The following is a 24,499-nucleotide window of genomic DNA, read 5'->3' on the forward strand; positions in this document are numbered from 1 at the left end:
AGTCACTATCAGTTCTACTTATGTATCACGGTGTTTTAAAAGAACTTTAAGGAAAGACCAACTTATCTTGATTACAGATTTATAATCAGATCGGACATGCTTAAGTGTTCGTTTTGCGACAAATCTTTCTCTGCCTGTAGTAGGTGGTCCTCTAGGTCATTTATATATATGAAGAAGAGCAACCGGGCCATCACACAGCCTTGGGGTACTCCTGAAGAGGATTTGATCAGAGGTGAGAGTTTCCCATGCTCCAATCCTAGCCACAGCGTCCTAGTGCATCCTAAGTAAAGGGTCAATCAAGGCTTGTTCAATCCCCATCTCCTCCTTAATAGCCCATAGTTTGGCTCTGTTAACCCTGTCAAAGGCACAGAAAAGGTCCATAAAAGATGAATGAATGGAATCTTTCCTGGCCTTCACGTATTTCCTCACTATTAACTGAAGGTTAAGGCATTGTTCTACAGTGCCTAACCCTGGACAAAAACTGTACTGAGAATCTGTTTGCCATCTAATCAAACCTCAATATTTATATTTAAAATTCCTCCTAATATTGTAAGGGAATTCTCTAGGCAGGAGATAGGCTGGTAGAAAAATGGGCAATGTTTATTCCCCCTTTTTATTTTTTTTTAACAAATTGTCACTAACACTGCCTATTTCCATAATCATAAGATTCTGTATCCCTGGGGATAGAGGGAATCTCAGGATGTCAAAGATTTAGCATATTTGGAAAGTGAACCGCCCAGGCCTGAACTGGAATAAGAGATTCCATCTGGGGCTTTTGATATACTGAGAAAAAGGGGTGGTTAACAAACTTCTAAAAGGCTGTACTATCCTTAGATTTCCCTGCATTTTTTCAGACCCTCTCATGCCTTCCTTGTGAGCTCAGATTTCCTAGTCTCCAGAATCTTGTTAAATAACCTCCTAGCACAGATTATATCTTAGTTTGAATGTAGTTGCTTTGCTAAGGCTAATTTAAGATGCTTGTGAGCTATTGAACAGGCATGATTCAACAATCTCTGTAGGGGTTGATTTTTAGTAGGCTTATTGATAGTTTAGGTCGCATAAATGGAGGTGCAAAGGGAATTAAAGGCCCCTAAAACATTCTATTGTCCTTAATTTGCCTGAATAGAAATTCCTCCTTATCCTCATTGTCCCATTTAACTCTATTTTCTTTATAACGTGTATATTTTAAAGTCAAATTCTCTTTGTACCCTGTGATGTCATGTAGGTATATATCAAATGTGGTAACACGTGGATTATGGTCACTTAAACAGGAAGCTACTACTTCATGATCCCCTAATAAAACAGTAAGATCTGAGGACAAAAGTGGTAATTCTGTTGTCCTGAAATCTTTGCAAAAACAAAGTTTCTAGAGGCTATCTTTGCACAATGGACATATTTGAAATGTACCATATCAAACCCTTCATGAATTCTTAAACCACAGAGCGAAGTATTACTTTTACTGCATGGTCTGCTGCGAAAATCTCCCACTCAAATAAATAGAACCTCCTTTGTGTGACCATCCAGGAATTTGGACAACCTAGCTTCAGGTTCATCTATTAGACAAGTAGCATTACCATCAAAAAGTGTATTGTAGTAATTAATCAATAAAACATCAAATTAACTTTTCATCTCCAGGAGCAGCAATTGTTAATAAGTGGTGAAATCTATTATTTGTACATTGAGTTTAGTTAATTTAACTGAAATCAAAATAGCTAAGCCCCCTTTATCTCTACTTGACCGAGGCAGGATACCTGTGCTGCACATGCAGTAACAACCATTCCAATGAAACTCATCGGGGCCCAAGTTTCTTGCAAACAAATTATATCCGTATTATTTATGGATGACGTTCAGTCTGCATTTAACAACTTCCTACTGACACCTGCAAAGTTCCTCAAGAGGAGCCTAAGAGATTATTTGGAGTCACTTTCCTGCCAACTAAGCGGCAGGATTTCCCTTGAGGGGAAAGAGAGAGACCTCCTTTTCTGCTTGCATTAAAGCCCCTTCTGCACACTCAAGAGTGGTTATACGGCCTGGTGATACACGCCTATTACGATGAAGTCAGTCCAAATCTCTCAAGGAGGTTAGAACATCGAAACTCTTTGGTGTTTCCACATTAAAAACTAGACTCCAACTAGGATTCTGAGTGGCCGTTGAAACAGTTCTCATGCATGTGGGTCCAAATGGCCTGTAAAAGTAACCCAGGGGTAGAACCTGGATTGTGCGCAGTACTGGGTTCCGATTATGTTTTCTGTCAAAGAGATTTTACAATATAAGGTGATTTAAAAATTCACAATTACACAGTAGCCCTCTGATTCCTTTTTGTTAATACTAATCCAGGGGGTTCTTCTGATAAGTTCATCCGATTAGAGGTCAATAGATCATTCAGATTTTGATTTTAACCAGTGGTTTGTATTGTTTTTTAAAGCAGAGTAATCCTCCCTCACTGTAGGCGGTGAAACCGGAACATCCTTCAGGACTATCTGTATACAGTGCACTCTCGGGGAAGCTGAGGGTAACCAATCTTGCCTTTTACAATAGGCCTCCCTTCGCAAGATTTTACTCCAGTATCCTCAGGGTCAGTATCTGGCCTCGTTGCAGTAGCAGAATTTGTATTGTTGATGGCAAGATTAGAACACCTAGCCTCTTGAATTATACCAGAACTTCCCTTGGCCTGGTAGGCTCCTGAGATTAAATAATTTGTTTGACGACCCTGAAAATTACATGGGTGTGGAATGGGGGCCTTTAGCTCACTTAAATTGTTACTAATTTCATTTGGTTTCCCCCACATTGCTGTACAAAATTCGGAGAGCTGAGCGTTCCACTTATCTAAATAGTTTGAGACATGAGTCACTAGTCAGAGTTCCAAACCTGACAGCTCTTTTGAATTGAATTACCGTGTTACTGGTTTGTTTCTTTTTCCATGCCTTTCAGCTCATCCCTTTTAGTTCCCACTACTCTCTGCTGAGTGCCCCATCCCTTCCTCTTATCATGGCAAAGTCCGTTTTCTTCCTCTTGGGAGGGGCGAGGAATGGAAAGGGAGTGTGTTGCTTCAAGGGGTCTCCCTTTGCGGCTGAACTCCCTTCAAAACTTGCAGATTGCACCAAGGTTACACAGTTTGATTTCCTCTCTCCATCTCCTTATTGCAGTCAGATTTCCCACCCCCACTTCCTCCATCAATAACTGGGCATTTGGGTCTGAAGCCCTGGCAGAAGATAACTTTTCAGATGCATAAATCCTTGTTTTTGTATTTAATTGAATTATTTTATTTATTTATTTACACTTTATGGCTTTTTAGCCAAATAGAGTTTGCTGAGAAGGGTTAATGTTGTTAACCTTTTTAACACATTAAGCGATTCTCCTAGTGTTGTGAAAGTTTTGGTGACTCTTCACAAACCTGACTGATCAATGTTTACTGATTCTGGGAGTACATTTTCTGATTTGCTAGCTGTTAGTGAGTAGCCTGCCTTCAGCGTTGAGGAGTGCTACTGCCAGTAGAACAAGCATATCTCTGCTGTGTTCGGTGCAATCTTCCTCGCAACCAGCAATGAGTAGCATCATTTATTTGGTAGGGTACCAGTATGAAGGCAAATGTTTTATAAATCCTGCTTTTAAGCCTATCTTGGACTGAGGGTTGGAGTTGTTCTTTTGTGTCTAAAGGCTATCCTTGTCAATGTTGTTGGTCTTTTTCAGCAGTTGGAAAGCTTTCAAATGTGTGTATTAAACTTCCTGCCTCTCTGACCCCCCCACCAACCGCCTAGTAGAGCCCCTTGTAATAAGTGCAAAATATGCCTACATTTTGATTTCCTTGAATCGCTTCATTTCTTCTCTATCACATGTACGTATTTCCTTTTTTTTATCTTAACAATGTCAATTAAAATAATTATTCCCCCTTTTTATAGAATCTTTGTTTGAATCAGAAGGAATGGATTGAAGGAAGTGGCCCGATTCGGGTCACTCACAACCACCTCTCTGCCTTCTACGAAATGAAGGGTCGGTCAGACAGTAGAGAATACAAACCAATATTAGTTTATTCAAAGTTCGCTCAGAGCGGAGCCCTGTCTGCCCAGTCACTAAGAGTGCTGCAGAGAAGGTTTGACTTCAGCAAGTATAACAATACTTTATGTACATTTCAGAATCAATGAAAACACGCCCACCATGGAATTTTCCAGAAAACTGCAGTTGGACAGTTAATTACAAAGGAGTAAGTTTCAGTTCTGAGGCCAGGCCCACATTATCTATCAGTCAAGGCCATCCTGCCTGTGCCTGTCACTAGACAAGTGGGAGAGAGCTTACATCTAGAGGAAAGGTATGCGCTAATTAGAACAAAGCATTCATTAGTGTGGCAGAACTCCGCTCCGAAGAAACATAACCTAGAGCAGGCTGTTTCTCGGAAATGGCAGCAAATTAGTTTCGATCATGATACAAAATGGCGCCCGTACACAAAATGTAAAAACAATACAAAAGCATATTCCTTATACTAACAGATTGATCGTTTGTGTGACTCTGATCAAGCCAATATTGCCACCCTCCCTCTGACTAACATAGATATGTGTTTTATTGTAGAATAGCACCTCGAACTGTGAAATCACAAGTAGTTTGAGATTCCTTGCTACAGTGGAAGAATATAATAGTATCAATACCTCCTCATAGTCACCTTTACGTTATCTTGCATCTCCTCAGGTAGAGTTTGTTTGGTTTGCTTTTTCCAGGCTAGTAGTTTTCTTCTGCCTTCTCTAACTCTAGGTTGTGAGTACTTATTTTTTCTTCTCTGGAACATCAACTCAAAATCATGCCTATGTGTAGGCTATTTCTGTTATTAAGGGCCTCCATCACTGGTTTCAGAACTTGTCTCTTGAAAATGGAGCCTTGGACAGAATTCTGGAGCAAAATTATGTAAGTGTTCTAAGATTGTATTGTTACTTGAAAATTCTACTCTTTTCAGTATCCTCCCATTCTAATGGAAAGATGATGTTTTATCCAGAATGCTGCATGACCTCTGATCTTTCACAGTTCTTTTCAGGTCCACTTTGTGACCTTCTGCCTTCTCACCTCATTTTAGACCCAGCATCTCACCAAATAGATTTCAGAGGAGCTGCAACATGTCATCCTCCATGTTATTTTTATCATGGTTCACACTCCTGTGTCGTCTCTGCACTCTTTAATTTTGGCCCTGATGGTTCCTTAGTTGGGATTTGAATTAACTTTTTCATCTAGCTTTGAATTGATTGCAAGAGTTATTAGATATTCTGCAGTCCTTTGGTCTAAGCCATTCCTCAGCCCACATATGATGCTCTCAGTTTGTTTTTCATGTTCACTCCTCCATTACTCTGACAAAAGAATCTAGGAAAATGTGCATCTTGTAAGCACTTTAGAGAGACACAAGCTCTTCTTCTTGATTGGCATTAACTCACTGACATCAAGCATGTGGTGAGTGCTCATGCCTGTGCTCTATGTATAGACATTTTTAACTCCTTTTCAGGATGTACAAACCACTCCTCTATATTTTGATCCTAGGACAATGAACTCTCTCCTGCCTATCAGAGAGTGCTAGTGCCCTATCGGCACTCCTCTGCATAACCTCCTGGTAGGTTAAAGAAATCAGCATGCATACATATTGTTCTATATGGTATCACTGCCCTCCCTTAATGATCCTTAATGATTGTTTCTTTGGTCTGATAATGCCACCCAGATCCTCTTTGTTGGGTCCTTCAGGTTTACATAATTTGAATTGTTTTTTAGCGAGATAAATAGCTCTCAGCTAACATTTGGAACACAGCATATCAACACCTGTCAGTTCTGTCGGGGTAGACTCCAGAATCCCTCCAGAAAAATGAATTAACTTGTAGCATTTTGAATTATTGCAGCCGTGGGGAAACTATATTCAGCTAGAGGAATTCAATTTCCCAATTTTTGTGCATACAGTCTGGAAGTCTGATGTTTATACATCTAAAATACCAAGTAGGGGAAAATTCTAAATTTTTCAATACATTTTATCTTGTCAGCCGATATCAGCATGCATGCAAGGTTCTAGCAGACTGGTCCACCAACTTAAACTCTCTTTAGTTGTTTAGGTATTAACAGTGATAAAGTATCTTTCTGTTTGGTTAGCCTCATAAAATCAGTTCTTTGACAAACGCAGACTCTTTAATTGGCTCCATGCTCTGCAAATGTATTGTGCAATATCACTTTAGTTTTGCAAAAACCAAAGGAGCAATCTTGGCTCTCGCCTTCATTAGGATCGGTTTTACCGACCATGTCTCAATGGTAAAAAATGTGCTATGAGAAAAGGTTTTGTTGTTTATATTATTGATAGTCCTAGCCAGAATAGAAAAAAGGGAGCAGCTCTCTCCTAGCTATTTCTTCATTAGCTGTTGGTAGTAATTCCAGCCTGACATATTAGATGTAGGGCTACAGTAGAAGAGGCAGTTCTCTTGACTACCTCAAGATCAATATTGTGATAGTGATTCTCAATATAAGGGGCAGTCTGTTATGTTAAGTTGTATTAGGTTTTCTTCTAAAGCACTCAAATACCAAAAAAGGCATCTTGGCGCCAGCTGAAATAGCAGGAAAGCAAAGAGATCCTGTAAATGACAATTAACAAGAGAAGAGCCTTGTCTTCAAGGATTTCCTAAAAGCCAAAATATTGGGCGTGGCTTTGATATACATGGGAAGGGCATTCCAGGCCTTCGATGCTCCAAGCACAAAGCATTTGCCACCCCAGTTTGCGCTCTTAAATTTGGGGGCTACTACTAGCTTGGCAGAGGCTGAGCATAGCGGCCTGCCTGGTATATACCACGTAAAGCTCTTCAGTGAAACAGGTTCTTGCTCGTGAAGTGCTTTGTACACAATACAGAGTGCTTTAAAATTGACCCTATTTCTGACAGGAAGCCAGTGTAGTTTCTTGACAAACTTAGAGACCAATTGTTAATTGGGAATTTTGCAAAGCACGCGGGCTGCAGCGTACTGCAAGGTCTGCAGTTTATTAAGAAAATGCTAGTGAATGTTCAAATGCAGCCAGTTTCAGTAATCAATCTTCGACAAAACCAGCAACGTAACCACAGTTTTTTACAACTGATCTGGAATAAAAGAAAGGATCTTCTTAATCCTCTTAAGAGTGAAAAAAGCAGCGGAGGAAACTACATTGATCTGATTGACATAGGACAGTTTATCATTAAGGAGAACTCCCAAGTTCTTCGCAGACCTGACTGTGGAGGGAAGTAAACCTAGTTCAGACGGCCACCGTTCAGGGGACCAATAGGAAGGCAGGGCCCCAAACAGCCTCAAGACTGTTAAAAACACCTAGGGCCTTAAAGAATTTTGGAAGACCCAACAATACGTAATACACAAGAGGCAAGTATAAAGGCAGAACAATACTTAACAAACAATTACTTACCTTTGGTATCGCATTATCTGGTAGAGACTCTTATCTAGCTGCAGATTCCTTACCTTTGAATTTCCCAGGTGTCATGCTGGATCCGGAAACTTTTTCTGAGCAATACTACTTGTGCGTGGTGCCGGGTGGTTCCATACGTTGGCGTCGTAGCGTCTGTTATGACGTTGCGGTGCCTATATAGGCACAATCCAGGCGCGCAGATGTCAGTACTTTTAGTTTTACCTATGCCAGAAACGCAGAGCCATGACGTAACTGACGTAATCGTGTGCAAAACTTGGGTCCAAAAGGAGAACAACCCTAGCCCTACAATATCAGTCCGCAAAGCGGGGAGGCATGGGTGTGGCTGTAAGGAATCTGCAGCTAGATAGTCTCTACCAGATAATGCGTTACCAAATGTAAGTAACTTGTTCATCTGATAGGGACTTCTAGCTGCAGATTCCTTACCTTTGAATCAGATACCTGAGCCATACCATACCAGCGGTGGGTTGCGGACTTACATCGTACACTAAAAAGTCTTGCAGGACTGAAAAGGCAAAATGGCCGTCCCTGCGCACCTGACCATCAAGGCAGTAATGTTTTGCGAACATGTGCAAGAAGCCCACGTGTCTGCCTGACAAATGTCTTGGACTGGGACACCGCAAGCCAAGGCCATAGTCGCAGTCTTTCCCCAGGTGGAATGGGCTCTTAATCCCTCAGGGGGGCTGCTTCTTTGCCAAGGCATTACAGATCTTGATGCAGAGAACGACCCAGTAAGAGATGGTCCTTTTTTGCACTGCCCTTCCCTTCTTAGCTCCCACGTACCCCACAAAGTTAGTCGTCCACCCGGAACTCTTATGTGTGGTCAAGGTAGAACGACAACGCTCTTTTTGGGTCCAGATGGTGGAGATGCTACTCTTCCTTAGAGGGATGTGGGGGAACAAAGAAGGAGGGCAAAGTGATGAATTGACCCAGATGGAATGGGGTCACAACCTTTGACAAAAAGGATGCCCTGGTGCGAAGCACCACATTGTCCGGAGCGGACATAAGATAAGGAGGCAAACAGGATAACGCCTGCAACTCACTCACCCTCTTGGCAGATGTAATCACCACTAAGAAGGCTGTTTTGATGGTCAACAGCTGGAGGGGATAATTGTGCAAAGGCTCAAAGGGAGCACACATCAGATATGTAAGGACCAAATTAAGGTCCCACTGTGTCTTAACAAAGTGCGTGGGTGGAAGCAAGTGAGCCAGCCCTTTTAGAAATGTATTTACAATAGGAGACTTGAAGAGAGAGGGCTGGTCTGGCAGCTGCAAAAAAGCAGACAGAGCAGAAGGGTATCCCTTGAGAGTTCCCAAGGCAGAGCCCTGCTGTGCAAGGGTTAGATTGAATAAAAGGACAGTAGAAAGAGAAGCAGAAAGAGGGTCAATGGACCTTTCTGTACAGTATAATACAAATTTCTGCCAAAACAGCAGGCGTATACCATTTTAGTGGAGGGCTGCCTGGCCGCCAGAATAACGTTGCAGACTTCGGAAGGAAGGTCAAAAGCTATCAACTTCTGCCGCTCATTGTCCACGCATGAAGGCGCAGAGTTGACAGGTTCGGGTGGTCAACCCTCCCCTGCTGCTGTGACTGAAGATCGTCCTGAAGGGGCCGCCTGATCGGAGGATCGATACTCCTTCTCAGAGGCTCTGGATACACTAACTTCCCCTTGACAGAGGGAAGAAATGCCTTCAATGCCAACTGAATCACTCGGAGCACCAACAAATTTATGTGGAGCCCCGTCTCTGCTGTAGACCAGTGTTCCCTGATCTCCACCTCTCCCAGGTGGCTGCCCCATCCCAGAAGTGACGCAACTATTACAACTATGGGACTTTCACCATTTGCCTCTGACCAGCCAGGACTAGCATAACTTGCGGGAGAACGGCGAAGAGGCACAGCGATTGGGACTGCGAGGTCCAGGGTGCACGCCTCCAACGCTCGTCAAGCACACCTGGAACCTCTTCCCTGCTCCGCCTCCACCAAGCCCACCAAGCCCACGCCTCGCGGCCCCCGCTTCGCGGGAGCCGCTCGGAGGCTTTGTCTATTTAAACATCGTCCAAGGAGCTTGTGTTTGGGACTTTCACCATTTGCCTCTGACCAGCCAGGACTAGCATAACTTGCGGGAGAACGGCGAAGAGGCACAGCGATTGGGACTGCGAGGTCCAGGGTGCACGCCTCCAACGCTCGTCAAGCACACCTGGAACCTCTTCCCTGCTCCGCCTCCACCAAGCCCACCAAGCCCACGCCTCGCGGCCCCCGCTTCGCGGGCGCCGCTCGGAGGCTTTGTCTATTTAAACATCGTCCAAGGAGCTTGTGTTTGGGACTTTCACCATTTGCCTCTGACCAGCCAGGACTAGCATAACTTGCGGGAGAACGGCGAAGAGGCACAGCGATTGGGACTGCGAGGTCCAGGGTGCACGCCTCCAACGCTCGTCAAGCACACCTGGAACCTCTTCCCTGCTCCGCCTCCACCAAGCCCACCAAGCCCACGCCTCGCGGCCCCCGCTTCACGGACGCCGCTCGGAGGCTTTGTCTATTTAAACATCGTCCAAGGAGCTTGTGTTTGGGACTTTCACCATTTGCCTCTGACCAGCCAGGACTAGCATAACTTGCGGGAGAACGGCGAAGAGGCACAGCGATTGGGACTGCGAGGTCCAGGGTGCACGCCTCCAACGCTCGTCAAGCACACCTGGAACCTCTTCCCTGCTCCGCCTCCACCAAGCCCACCAAGCCCACGCCTCGCGGCCCCCGCTTCGCGGGAGCCGCTCGGAGGCTTTGTCTATTTAAACATCGTCCAAGGAGCTTGTGTTTGGGACTTTCACCATTTGCCTCTGACCAGCCAGGACTAGCATAACTTGCGGGAGAACGGCGAAGAGGCACAGCGATTGGGACTGCGAGGTCCAGGGTGCACGCCTCCAACGCTCGTCAAGCACACCTGGAACCTCTTCCCTGCTCCGCCTCCACCAAGCCCACCAAGCCCACGCCTCGCGGCCCCCGCTTCGCGGGAGACGCTCGGAGGCTTTGTCTATTTAAACATCGTCCAAGGAGCTTGTGTTTGGGACTTTCACCATTTGCCTCTGACCAGCCAGGACTAGCATAACTTGCGGGAGAAAGGCGAAGAGGCACAGCGATTGGGACTGCGAGGTCCAGGGTGCACGCCTCCAACGCTCGTCAAGCACACCTGGAACCTCTTCCCTGCTCCGCCTCCACCAAGCCCACCAAGCCCACGCCTCGCGGCCCCCGCTTCGCGGGCGCCGCTCGGAGGCTTTGTCTATTTAAACATCGTCCAAGGAGCTTGTGTTTGGGACTTTCACCATTTGCCTCTGACCAGCCAGGACTAGCATAACTTGCGGGAGAACGGCGAAGAGGCACAGCGATTGGGACTGCGAGGTCCAGGGTGCACGCCTCCAACGCTCGTCAAGCACACCTGGAACCTCTTCCCTGCTCCGCCTCCACCAAGCCCACCAAGCCCACGCCTCGCGGCCCCCGCTTCGCGGGAGACGCTCGGAGGCTTTGTCTATTTAAACATCGTCCAAGGAGCTTGTGTTTGGGACTTTCACCATTTGCCTCTGACCAGCCAGGACTAGCATAACTTGCGGGAGAAAGGCGAAGAGGCACAGCGATTGGGACTGCGAGGTCCAGGGTGCACGCCTCCAACGCTCGTCAAGCACACCTGGAACCTCTTCCCTGCTCCGCCTCCACCAAGCCCACCAAGCCCACGCCTCGCGCCCCCCGCTTCGCGGGCGCCGCTCGGAGGCTTTGTCTATTTAAACATCGTCCAAGGAGCTTGTGTTTGGGACTTTCACCATTTGCCTCTGACCAGCCAGGACTAGCATAACTTGCGGGAGAACGGCGAAGAGGCACAGCGATTGGGACTGCGAGGTCCAGGGTGCACGCCTCCAACGCTCGTCAAGCACACCTGGAACCTCTTCCCTGCTCCGCCTCCACCAAGCCCACCAAGCCCACGCCTCGCGGCCCCCGCTTCGCGGGAGCCGCTCGGAGGCTTTGTCTATTTAAACATCGTCCAAGGAGCTTGTGTTTGGGACTTTCACCATTTGCCTCTGACCAGCCAGGACTAGCATAACTTGCGGGAGAACGGCGAAGAGGCACAGCGATTGGGACTGCGAGGTCCAGGGTGCACGCCTCCAACGCTCGTCAAGCACACCTGGAACCTCTTCCCTGCTCCGCCTCCACCAAGCCCACCAAGCCCACGCCTCGCGGCCCCCGCTTCGCGGGCGCCGCTCGGAGGCTTTGTCTATTTAAACATCGTCCAAGGAGCTTGTGTTTGGGACTTTCACCATTTGCCTCTGACCAGCCAGGACTAGCATAACTTGCGGGAGAACGGCGAAGAGGCACAGCGATTGGGACTGCGAGGTCCAGGGTGCACGCCTCCAACGCTCGTCAAACACACCTGGAACCTCTTCCCTGCTCCGCCTTTCGACGCCCCTTCCTCTATAGTACGGACCCCGCCCACACGCGCTAGCGGTACGCGCGCGGTCGCAGCTCGGACGAAGACCGGACAAAGAGCGGGCCCTCTGAGGCCCTCAGAGACACGAGGAGACCGGACCGGGGGAACTTTCTAACTTTACTGCCCACTAACCGTGAGTCCTGTGTTCGATACTGACTGAGACTGTAGCTACTAATCCTCCTGCAATACATGGTGCCCCAACCAAAGGCACATTGGTTGATTATTTTAAAAAAGTTATTGTACCCACGGACAAGGAGACTACGCTTGCCGAACGAAGGGCAGAGCGACGTCGCTCTATAGAGTGTATTAAAAATAGGACATTAATGGATAGTATATCTCCTTTGACCTCGTCCCTCATAGTGTTAAGTCCTCCTACCTTGACGCAGGAGGCGTTAGCTATGGATAATGTCCCCGAGTTGCTTAGAACTATTGAGTCTACACCCAGCAATTTTAATTTTTCACCAGTTTCAACCGTTTTGCCCCCTTCTAGTACTATTACTCTTGATAAGGAAACTAATATTGTCACTATTCCCTCTGAGTCTAAGGCTAAGTCGTCTAGCAAGAAGGCAGGGAGGGCGTTGGTGTCTAAAGCTCCAAGGCCCCCTCCGCCCAAGAGAAGAAAGAGGTTAGGCAACTTGCCAAAAGGTAAGATCAATCACACTGATTTTGGCAAGGGCCCTATGCAAACTGTAGGCATAGCATCACTGACAAAGGTTCCATCATCGCCATCAAGAATACACGATGTGGCCTTAATATCTTCAACCTCTTTGGTTCCCCCCCCCTCCTGACCTGTCTCGTTCTCCGTTGCTCCTACCTGACTTGGGTACAATGCCACCATATCTTGAGAGCATCGAGAAATTGATAAGATCATTTACTCTACCCATTATAGAACGACTAAAAAATATAGAGTCACGATTGGGGAATCTAGAATCTGTAATCATAAAACACCCGGGGTCACGGGAAGATCCGGCTCACCTACTCCCGCCCCCCCTTATGGTTTCAGATGTATCTCTTACTCATACTAGGACTAATGAGATAGGTAGCTCTAATTCCCAGTATAGGGACAAGCCGCTTGACACCACAACCCTTCAAAGTCATCGCCAACACGAAGAGGGTGAATTAAGGAAGGAAATAGCAAATCCCATCTTAGCAACGTCCCCAAAGGAGAGGGGTGAGAATCATCACCTAGCTAGAGCAAGAGACCCATATAGCCATCAAGTTAACTTACCCCCAGAGGCAGTACCATATGTGGTAGTGTTAACAGAAGTTCCGCCTCTGGCAAAGGGCAAAAATGAGGGCTATTACGATCTAAAAAATAAAACCATGCACTGGCTTAGGACAAACAGACCCCTCCCTCCCAACATCAATGGGGAGATATTGCATGTTCGAAGACTTCCTTGGCTAGGTCGCAGAATCAAGGATCTTGAAGGGGATGCAATTATCATCAACTTTAGAGACCCCAGAGCAGTCAAATACATCTTAGACTACCCCTTGGGTTCTACATGGGGGTCTATAAATCCCCGTGTACTATCATACTTCTACCCAAGATCAACAGTCTCTTATAATGCATACCCCAGGGCTCAAGTAAAAACAGTGACTCACCCTCACCCATTCCTAGCAACTTCTGCTCCCCTTGTTCAACACTGTAACATGTACGCACCCAGTTCTGTGGCATACGGAAATGCAGCAGAATGGGTTACGGTTCCCCCTGGGAATCACAGACTTGGACCACGGAGGGTGAACTACAGGCTACCATTTACTCCTCTTGAAGTTGCTAATAGATTCGGGGCCCTATCAGGAGTCGATGACTGCGACTGACATAGTACTACCTTTGAATATGGGCTTAGCACACAGGGCGACCAGGTTGAGGACATGGATTTGATTCCCAAATTGCTGACTTCTTGTTCAAATAATTTTACTTTCATTGGGCCACACTTGTCCTTACCGGTGACTCATACAGTGCCCCTGGAACATGTCCCGGCGGCCGCAGACGAATTAGCTATAAAACCTTATCGTTCCGCACACAGGGAGGAGAGGGTAGAGGTGGAGGGTGGTTGCTTTTCTGGAAAGACCAAAGTTCTACAGGGGTCCTCATCTAAAGTACGAAGTGAGTTGGGGGTCTGTGCCCCACCAAGGACGGTAGAAAGCACTCTGTATGAGATTTCTATGCCCACAAACAGGGCTATGAGGCGACTAGAGATACTGTCATGGAACGTGGCTGGGCTCCCAAATAAGCTAGGCAACACTGACTGGGAAACTTTTATTAAAGAACATGATATATGCATGTTCCAAGAGACGTGGGCCAGAGAAAACCTTAGCCACCCCGGGTTCGCAGTTTTTAATATTCCAGCTAGATGGGGCGGGAAGGGACGCCCGTCTGGCGGACTATCAACATGGATTGCCTGTCATCTAGGCTGTACGGCCGAGGTGGTAGAAACAAATTCACTTGATATCCTGTGTGTGGTCTTACGTTGGCCCACTGGGAGGGGTTTGAGTCTGGTAAATATATACTCTAGACCAGTTGGAGCTGCGGCCACCTCAAGGACATTGGAGGATTTAATGACTTTTCTTGACTCTCTCACCGGCCCAGATACACTCCTGGTCGGAGGGGATATTAACATTCAGTTTGAACCACTTCTGTTTCACTTAGATGGGATCAGTAGTGAGGAGGACGATCTTTGGGGAATCCAAAGTATTGCAGGTCCGCCAGTCAGGGCAGCATCACCCCTCCTATTACAAGTTTTAACTTTAACATTGGCAAATTCACTCAGAGCATGCAATGGTAGGTTCGATGGGGATATTCCGCCCCAGTCAACTTTTAATAGACCAGGACAGGAGTCCCGGATTGACTACATACTGATCAGTCTTCAGGATTGGAAATTGGCATTAGATTTTAAAATAGTCCCAAGGGTGGATAGTGATCATAACGCCCTAATCCTTTCATTAGATGCAGATGGTTTCCTCAGGACCGAAACTCGAGGAAATAGACTACCTGCCCCCAGTCTCACCTTATCCAGTAACAGACGAAGATTAAGGTGGGACAAATTGCTAGAGAAACCGACTCGTATAAAGGCAATATACGAGCAAGTGGCATCAACCCTGGAAAGAGTGGAAAGTCTCCTCCCTCAATTGTCCTCGCCAGAAGGTTGTTCTCCTCTCGAGGACATCCATCAGACACTTTGCGACAACTTAGCTGAGGTTTTGAACCCTGTGGTCCGGGGCAGGAAACTAAGGAGTGAAAGAGCCTCATGGTTCAATGCCAGCTGCAGGGGAGCTAAGAAAGACCTTCTCCAAGCGCTAGAAAACAAGGAAGCATCCTCGGTGGTTAGGGAGAAGAGGGTGGCCTACAAGCTCCTCCTTGAATCTGCTAAAATAGACTGGGACTGGGAGAACTGGACAGAAATAACATCTGCTCTCAAAACTAGAGATTCAAGGAAATTTTGGCACATAGTCAAACATGGCTCAGTTGAGCCTGTTATGGCTATAGAAGGCAACATTGCACCGGAAGTCTGGGAAAAACATTTCTCATCGCTCTATAGTAGAGCGGGGCAAGATCAAATGGGAACTCCGCCTGAGTGCCTAGTGTCCCCCACCACCGATAATCACACTGAGCTGGAAGACTTTAAGCTGGAGGAATTGGAAATGGCAATTACTTGCCTTTCCTCAGGAAAAGCGCCAGGCCTAGATAAGCTCCCAGGCGATCTCTTAAGGCACGAGGTCAGCATTTGGGCACCATACTTCCTGGTACTGTTCAATGCCATCATTCATGGGATGGCACTCCCTCCAACTTGGCTCGGGGCGGAGATTGTGCCCATTTTTAAAAGGGGCTCACCTTTGCTCCCCGCTAATTACAGACCGATCAGTCTGATAGACGTCCCTCAGAAACTTTTTGCGAGGCTTCTGTTGGATCGACTTTTGGACTGGATCGAGGAGAGGGACATTTTGAGCCCTTTCCAGGCTGGGTTTCGCCAGAAGACCTCTACCATAGATCAGGTATTCAGGCTGTCCCTTCTACATTGGAAAACAATACAGTTGGAGGGTGGCAGCCTCTATACTGTATTTGTAGATCTAAGGGCAGCCTTTGACCTGGTCCCTCGTGGCAAGCTCTGGGAGGTCCTGGCGAACATTGGGATGCCAGCTGACCTCCTGAGTATGATCATCCGCCTACACACAAATACCTATGCTCGTGTGAGGTGCGGTGCACAGGGTGCACTCTCAAACAAGTTCCCCGTTGAGAGAGGGGTAAGACAGGGGTGCGTACTTGCACCGACCCTGTTTTGCCTCTTTGTCAACGGTGTTATTGACCATCTTAACGGGGTCCCCAATTCGGATGTCCCGAAGTTGGCGGGAAGGAGGGTCCCAGCAATTATGTTTGCTGATGATACCCTCCTTCTCTCCAAGTCACCTATGGGAATCCAGCGTGTGCTGGATGGATTTGGGGACTTCTGTAGAGAGCATGGATTGGAAATAAACACCACAAAGACCAAATTCATGGCCTTCAATCCGCCACCCAGGTTCCACCGTATTCCTCGCATAGGGGAAAATACACTCGAACGAGTAAACACCTTTGAATACCTTGGTGTTACACTCAACGAGGAATTGGGGTGGGGTCAACACCAGGAGAAAGCGAGGTTGAAACTAGCACAACACATTGGTGGAATATTAGGAATGGTGGGGAAGAACAAGTCGACCCTTAAACCCATAGGCCCTCCTCTTCATATTTATAGGGTCCAAGCAAGAGGAGCAGTTACCTATGGGAGCGAACTATGGGGTCACAAAGTACTGGACAGCTTGACAAAGGAGGAGAACAGATTCCTCAGGTGTCTAGTAGCTCTTCCTCCGAGTACACCGCTAGTGCCTTTACGACTTGACCTAGGCATTAGACCCCTGGAGGAAGAGTTGGCACTTCGTCCCGTGATCTACTGGCGCAGATTGTGGACGGTGCCCGAATTGACTCACTATAGACAGGGCCTCCAGGAAGTTCTTAGCTTCCCAAATTCGGGGAACATTGCCTGGCTTAAATTCGTAAGGAATAGTTTGGTGAACCTAGGTCTAGATGCACTATGGAATGATCCTTGTAACGCCTGTCCCAAGCTTTCCAAGAAAGCTCTAACCAAAGTGTATCATGATTCCAAGGCACCTTTACTCCGACCTTCTAAATCCTTAGGGTCTCTAACAAATCAATTCCTTCTTATGAAGAGCACTTACACCTTCGAATTGGCCCTTGACAATGTTTACCCTATAATACTCAGGAAGCTTTATTTGCAATGGAGGCACGGGTCTTTGCCAATTCGTGCTTTTACTAGTTCCTGGTCCCTGTCGACACCCAGTATTTGCCCGGCTTGCAGATTAAGTGACGAAACTGAGCTGCATCTCATATTCTTTTGCACGGGTTATACTGAGGCGCGCAGAAAATGGATTATCCCTATCTGTAGGAACCTGGGCTTCATTAGGTGCCATGAAGCCTTTAGAATTCTTAAGAGCGAAACGGCCGTGCACATTATGTTCGCAGTGGCAAAATTTTTGGGGGCTTTTTGGCACAAACAAAAAAATATCTAAAAATGCCAATCTGATTCATTGTATGTAATTAGTATGTATTAGCCGTGTGGCTGCACTATTTTTAAACATTTTACTTATTGCTGTTAAATGTTTTTACATTCATTTTATGTACTTTTATGGAGTTACTCCGAAATAAAGTTTTCTTGAACTTGAACAACTATGAGGTCTTGTTGGGAAAGGGAGAGGGGTCTGCCGTTGACCCAATCGTGGTTCGTTTACCACCACTGTAGATCTTTTGCAATTCCTTCCGAGATCTGAACCACGTCGGTGAGATTTCATCGATGCTGTGCCCATTGGAACTTCAAGTACCACTGCAGAGCCCGCATATGCCATCGGACATGTCTTACCAACAGGATGCAAGAGGCCATGAGGCCCAACTGCCTCAGAGTCATTCTCACCGAAATCCTGGATAGAGGCTGAAGTATCAGAATCATAGCCTGAATATCCTGGACTCGCTGCCCGGGAGGATAAGCCCGAAACTGCACTGTGTCCAGAACAGCTCCGATGAAAGGGAGCGTCTGAGAAGGACCAAGGTGTGACTTTGGCACGTTTATAGAGAACCCCAGCTAATGCAGAAGGTTCGCTGTAGTCTGAAGGTGGGAGACGACACCCTGGGGCGAGGACACCTTCAACAGCCAGCCGCGAGGTAGGGAAAGACTGACACCCCTTATCTGTGCAGATGAGCTGCGACCACCACCATCACCTTGGTGAACACCCGAGGGGCAATGGTAAGGCCGAAGGGGAGCACGGTAAACTGAAAGTGCTCGCGGCCTACCTTGAACAGCAGGTGACAACTGTGGCCCGGCAGGTTGGGAATGTGAAAATACGCATCCTGCAGGTCCAACGCTACCATCCAATCTTCTTGGCCTAGGGCAGACTAGACCTGAGCCAGAGTGAGCATTTTGAATTTCTCCTTCTTGTGGAAGAGATTGATGGTCCGAAGTTCTAAAATGGGCTGTAGTCCCTTGTTCTTCGGAATCCGAAAGTAGCAGTAATAACAGCCACTGCCTACTACTGAAACAGGGACCCTTTCTATAGCTCCCTTGGCCAAGAGAGCCGTAACTTCCTCTTGGAGCAACTTTAAATGTTCCTCCCCCAGCTTTTCCTGGTTTGGCAAAATGGGAGGAGGAAAAGAAAGAAAAGGTAGGGAATAGCCCTCCTGGACAATCTGCAAGACCCACTTGTCCGATGTTATGGATCTCCAGTGGGGAAGATGATGAATTCTCCCACCAACTGGAGCAGTGTGGTCCTGCAGAATCTGCCTAGGGTTGCTTGGAGGCTGTGGCTGCTGGGGGCAGTGTGGTCGACGACTTCTGGCCTGCATTCCTAGATCGGAATGTACTGCGTCTTCGTCCTCGCACGGCTTGGATAATCTGTGCGTGACAGTGGATTGGTTATGGCTGACGCGGCTGGGAATACCTTCTGTTGCCACAAAATGGGAGAAAGGAAGACTGGCCACAAGAAGCCAGTTGTACAAAGCCAGGCATGGTGCCTCAAGGCCACCGATGTTGAAATCGATCTGCCCAACAAATCGGTTGTATCTAGGCCACACCATATGGTGAATTTAGCTGTCTCTCCCATCCTTGACAGCTTGGGAGAGCACAGCCCGGGCCTCCTCCAGGACTTGTGGCTACACTTGCGCAACCATCTCCCAAAGGGAATGGGAGAAACGGCCCAATACGCATGCAGTATTCACCGACTTCAATGCCAGGCTGGAGGAAGAAATCCACTTCTTCCTGAATTAATCCAACCTCTAGGGTCCCCTATCTGTAGGGGTGGAGGGAATGTGCCTTGGGACGTAGAGGCCTGCACCGCCAAACTCTCTGGGGTGGGGTGTTGGCTGAGGAATTGGGGGTCGCCCGGAGCTGGGTGATGGCGGCGGCAATCATCCTAATAACAGGAGCCCCTGTGCTAGGTTTGGACCATGTTCTTAGAAGGGTGTCTGTAAGTGCCTCATTAAAGGGCAACAGGGGTTCGGACGTGGAAGTCCCAGGTTGAAGCACCTCAGTCAGGAGATTAGTCCTGACCTGCACCGAGGGCAGCTCCAGTTCAAGGACCTTGGCTGCCCTATTAAGCACCATGGCATAGGATGCCCCCTCCTCCATAGCCACTGTTGGCGGAGAGAGCATGCAGTATCTGGAGAAGTATCCAGTCCACTAGCCTCCCCAAGTTCCCCATGCCAGTCCAAATTCTTCTAAGAGACTTCCTAGGTTTCAAAAGGGTCCCCAGACCCTTCCTATTCCTCTCCTGAGCCTAGCACATCCTCAAAGTGCACAGGTGACAACATAGAACCTCTGGGTTCTGTCGTTGGCAGAATCTGCGTTGATCAACGCCGTTCCAGCTCGTGTCGTTGAGGATGAGGCTGGGGCTTGCACCACCAACTGGCATTGGTGACGTCGCAGGCACCGACTTCGTATTCAACGCCGGAGAAGGTCACGTTGGCATGAAATGCGACAAACCGGATCCGGGATTGGATCCCTGGGGTCCCACCCTCGTCGTGGCCGGAGCCGATGGCGTAAAAAACAATGGGGACCCTTCCGACTCCATGGGGCCCGTAGGCTCACCAGTGGGGTAGTTCCGCTCAAATATGCAGCGCATGGCCTCGTAATACTTTTATTTAAGCGGGAGGAAAGGAGGGGAGACGCGAAGTCAACTCTGGCCCTGGCTCCGCGGAACCGTGCCTAGAGCTTCGGTGCTCCTTACCTCTCTCGACGACGGCCACCAGTTGATGTGAAGTTTCTTCTTCTCCTTATGCCTCTTCCCTGAGTGTCCCGAGGACCTTGAATGGGAGGAAAAGGACATAGGGCTCCGTGAGCAGTCTCGCGACCTCCTCCTCCTTCTCCTCTTCTTTGATCGGCACCGTGACCTCCTCGGAGTCTCACTTGACGTGTCGACTGCCGGGCCGCGAGTAACTTTATCACCCACTCCCTCAAAGTCTTCAGAGCCATCGCCCGACAGTCCGAACACAAATTCATATCGTGGTCACGCTCGAGACACCACAGATATATGCGGTGGGAATCTTTGACCAACATCATGCGGGAACAAGTGCTGCACGGCTCAAAACCTGTCTTCCTCGAAGATATCCCTCGCACACAAAGTCGAAAAATGTAAAAATAAATCAACAAAAGTTGAGAAAAAGCCTGCCAAAAAGCGTCGGAGGGGTAGGTCTTCCTGGATCGGTGCTTAACTGGCAGCGAAAGAAAAGAACTGACGTCCGCGCGCCTGGGTGGCGCCTATATAGGCACCCCAGCGTCATAACCGACGCTACGATGACGCCGACGTCATGCAGAGCCGAATGGAGCCACCAACGTCGCGTGCAAAGGGTATTGCTCAGTAAAAGTTTCCGAATCCAGCCTGACGCCTGGGAAATTCAAAGGTAAGGAATATGCAGCTAGAAGTCTCTATCAGATGTTGTATTGCAATTGATGTATTCATTGCATATATATTGAGACATTTGTCTGTGTGTATCATGATCTGGTGCTCACAAATAAGTGAAGGAAACGTGCAGGGGTACGTGCGAATATTTAAAACCGATTGAACTGTGACATCGGAGCTCCCACTCGGCGTCTGGACTCACTGGGGTGGAAATTATTGTTGCTCTCCGAGGCCATCAAGTCAACGGCTCGCTATCTTGGCTGGCAGCGACCTTGTATGTGGACTATTGTGTTTAATTCACACCACTGCAAGTGACACCTACGCGTCCTCATATATAGACTATCGTTATTAATTTATACTACTGCAAGGGACAACCTACGCGCTTTGTCCTGAGACACCGGAGCTCCCACTCGGCGTCCTGTTTTCACTCAACAAGTCTGATGTGGCTCAATACGCTCATCAAGTCTCCAACCCACTAGCCCACGTGGCAATATTTTTTGGAATAGGCTTTTCTCACATATCTGTTTTCATTCCTGTTTTCTTGGTAGATTTGGAGCTCCCCCCCAAAAAATACTAGGTGCTTGTACTCCTTGTCCTAATGATCTAAATGTTATGTAATTGAAACGCAGTCTACCACAGATCAACTTTACTCCCATTTATTTATATAAATAAATACATAAAGGAGTCTAAGCATCTTGTTGTTTTGAATTACTGTATGTTTTAAATATTCTCACTTACCACTGCACATTTCCTTCACTTACATGTGTCCAATAGATCATGATATACACACAAAAAATGTCTCAAAGATGCTGTTAATAAATCAATTGCATTACAGCGTTAAGTATTGTCCTGCCTTTTAGACTTGCCTCTTGTTTATTACGTATTGTTGGGTCTGCAAAAAATTCTTTAAGACCCCAGGGGTTTTTAACACTCTTGAGATCATTTGGCATAAGTGAACCACTTTTTTTTCTAACAATTTTTTGCCCCAGGTTCTCATATATATATATATATATATATGTATATATATCCCAAACAGCAACAACCTCCGCTGTACCAGAATTGAGGTTGAGGCAGTACATAACCATCCACAAACTAACTGCCTTCATGCAGTCACAAAAGTTTGCAGCAACACACTTGTCCTCCGTAGCCAGCGAGATGACGATTTGTGTGTCATCGGCATAGGATGGCAAGGCAAAACCAAAAGATTGTATCATTTCTGCCATGGGTGTGCCATATATGTTAAAGAGTGTTAAGCGAGGACCCCTGGGAGACTCCGCAAGAAAGAGAGAAAGAGGGAGAGAGAAAGTCACCAAGTTGTACCGATTGCTCTCGACCGGTGAGGAAAGAGTTTAGCAACTCCCAGGCTGTTCTGGTCACCCCGATCCTGCCCAACGATCCATCAGCAGCCCGTGATTCACAATATCAAAGGCTGCTGACAGATAAAGCAGGATCAGGGCAGCTCTTCACCCCTGATTGTGACATCCTGATCTCCTCAGTAGCTTTAATAAGGGCAGTCTCCGAACTGTGCCCAGCAAGAAGACCTAATTGGGTGACAACCAGAAGGTTGTTGGCATGGATTTGCTCCACCAATTATTGTTCGGGACCTTTTCAATAATCTTGGCAGGCAGTGGAAGACAGGAAATGGGACAATAACTACTAGGGTCTCATGGATCAAGCGAAGGTTTTTTAATTAACGGTAAATCTGAATTTCTTCCAGGCTGAAGGAAATAATCCTGAGTGGCACATCAGTTGGAAGATATCTGCCAGTAAATGCTTGATAGTCTCAGCTGCGAGGATGGCAACTCTAGGAGGGCAGGGGTCACACAGCGAACCCGTTTTGGAGGTCTTTAATCGGTTTTGTAACCTCATCCCTAGAAGGTCGAGTGAAATGGCTAAGTAAGGAGTCCATATCAGATTGTAAGGAAGATTGCAAGACTGAGGAGGATACTGATCTAAGACGAGAAAAGTTTTTGTAAACATCTTCAACTTTGAGGAAAAAGGCCTCCACTACAGTGTATCAAAAAGATTAGATACAATCTTTAGGCAAGGATGAAGTGTTTGTGGCAGGTTTTTTAGCTGTAGCGAAAAGTTCTTTTGAGGATTTTACTGCTGCCTCAATTTTGTTTGTGAAGTTTGTCGATTTTTCCTTGCGAATCAACAGATCTTATATTTGGCCTTTTCCGAATAACAATAGCCAGCTCTCCATCATTTCTCCTGTCTCGTGAAGGCCTGTTTAAGGGCCCTTAGGTAATTGGAGAACCATCGGGCAGATATTTGATCTCGTTTTATCTTGGTCCTTTTCACAGATGCCAAGGAAGTAGTGACAGTATCTAACCAGTTTGTGTACTGCCAGACTGCCATCTCAACATTTTTTGATGGCCCGCGAAGTGTGTCTTCTAGCAGTTGAGAAAGTGCTGGCGCTTGGATCTTTTGACATGCATGTTAGGAGATCCAAGATGGATTGGCTAAAGGCCCTTGCACTATTTGCCTGAGCTTGATGTCAAAGAAAATAGCCCTATGATTGCACCAGACAAGGAGAAGGGTTCTTATGTTACCCAAAGATGGCTAGGTTGGTGTGTGGGACTATCCACTGGTTCCAGACTAAGCGAGGACATCGTCAGAAGTAGGGTTGCATTGTCATTACCAGAGTAAGTGTCCTGAGCAAAATTAAAATCGCCAAGGACTGTGTGGTCACTTAGCAAGATATCAGCCTCTAGGAGACTACCAATCTCTTGGGCCAAGGAAGAACGTGGGCCAGTTGGGTAATAAATAGCAGTGCCTTTAAAGATCTGCGTGTTGGACATTTCTACGCAGAAAGAGACTGCTTCACATAGCGGGGATGATAGAGGTGAGAATCGGACCGTTAATTTAGCTCTATAAATGATTGCAATGCCACCTCCCCGTTTACCCATGCGGTCCAGCCTGAAAATATAGAAGCCGGCAGGAATAGAGAATAGGATGTCAGGGCTAGAAGATGAGTCCACCCAGGTCTCTGTAATAAAGATAAGAGAAGTATGGCGTGCTTCAAGAAAGAGAGTGAATTCTACGCTATGGTTCACTTGTGACCTTGCGTTAATAAGCACACACGTCACAGTACTAGGCTTGTGAGAGGCAGCTAAAGAAGTAGAGATAGTTGGTAGAGAAGTTGCATTGTTTTTACAAGCTGGCCATAGCTTAGGCCCAAGTTCAGCAGCCAAAGCCCTACCGACAGAGCATTACCTAGGACTACTAGCTTTGCGTTGTTGATTTTGTTGATTGTTTTCTTTGCAGTGCAGTACTTTCAAACCCTTGATACACGACAACCAAAGAAGCAATCTCTGATCTTGCCTTGATTGGCAACGGTTTTACGATCAAAGTCTCAATCATGAAAAATGTGCCACAGAATAGGTTTTGTAATTGATATCATTGATTGTCATAACCACAAACTTACACAAAGGGCTAGCTGCTTCTGCCTTAGCTGATGGCAGGGATTCGAGCCTGAGATTTAAAGTGTAGGGATTTAGTATACAGGCCAGTTATCTTAACTATCTCAAGACCAATAGTGGCATAGTGATTCTCAATATAAGGAGCATTCTATTATCCAGGATGGTAAGCTTTGCGTAGTTTACGTAGATGATGCGCTGCTCTGTCCTTTCTCATGGCACCGTAGCAGTGTTATCCCAGTTGAGAATTTCAGCATAGCAGT

At 46.9% G+C, this 24,499-nt stretch overlaps 1 protein-coding gene across 3 annotated transcripts in view; it reads left to right on the forward strand.

Annotated features, from left to right (window-relative positions):
* KATNB1 (katanin regulatory subunit B1) overlaps positions 1-24,499 on the forward strand; it is a 558,599-nt gene that overhangs the window by 384,374 nt on the left and 149,726 nt on the right. The gene's annotated exons all lie outside the window — the stretch shown is intronic.

This window comes from Triturus cristatus, chromosome 12 (assembly GCF_964204655.1).
Source record: "Triturus cristatus chromosome 12, aTriCri1.1, whole genome shotgun sequence".
NCBI lineage: Eukaryota > Metazoa > Chordata > Amphibia > Caudata > Salamandridae > Triturus > Triturus cristatus.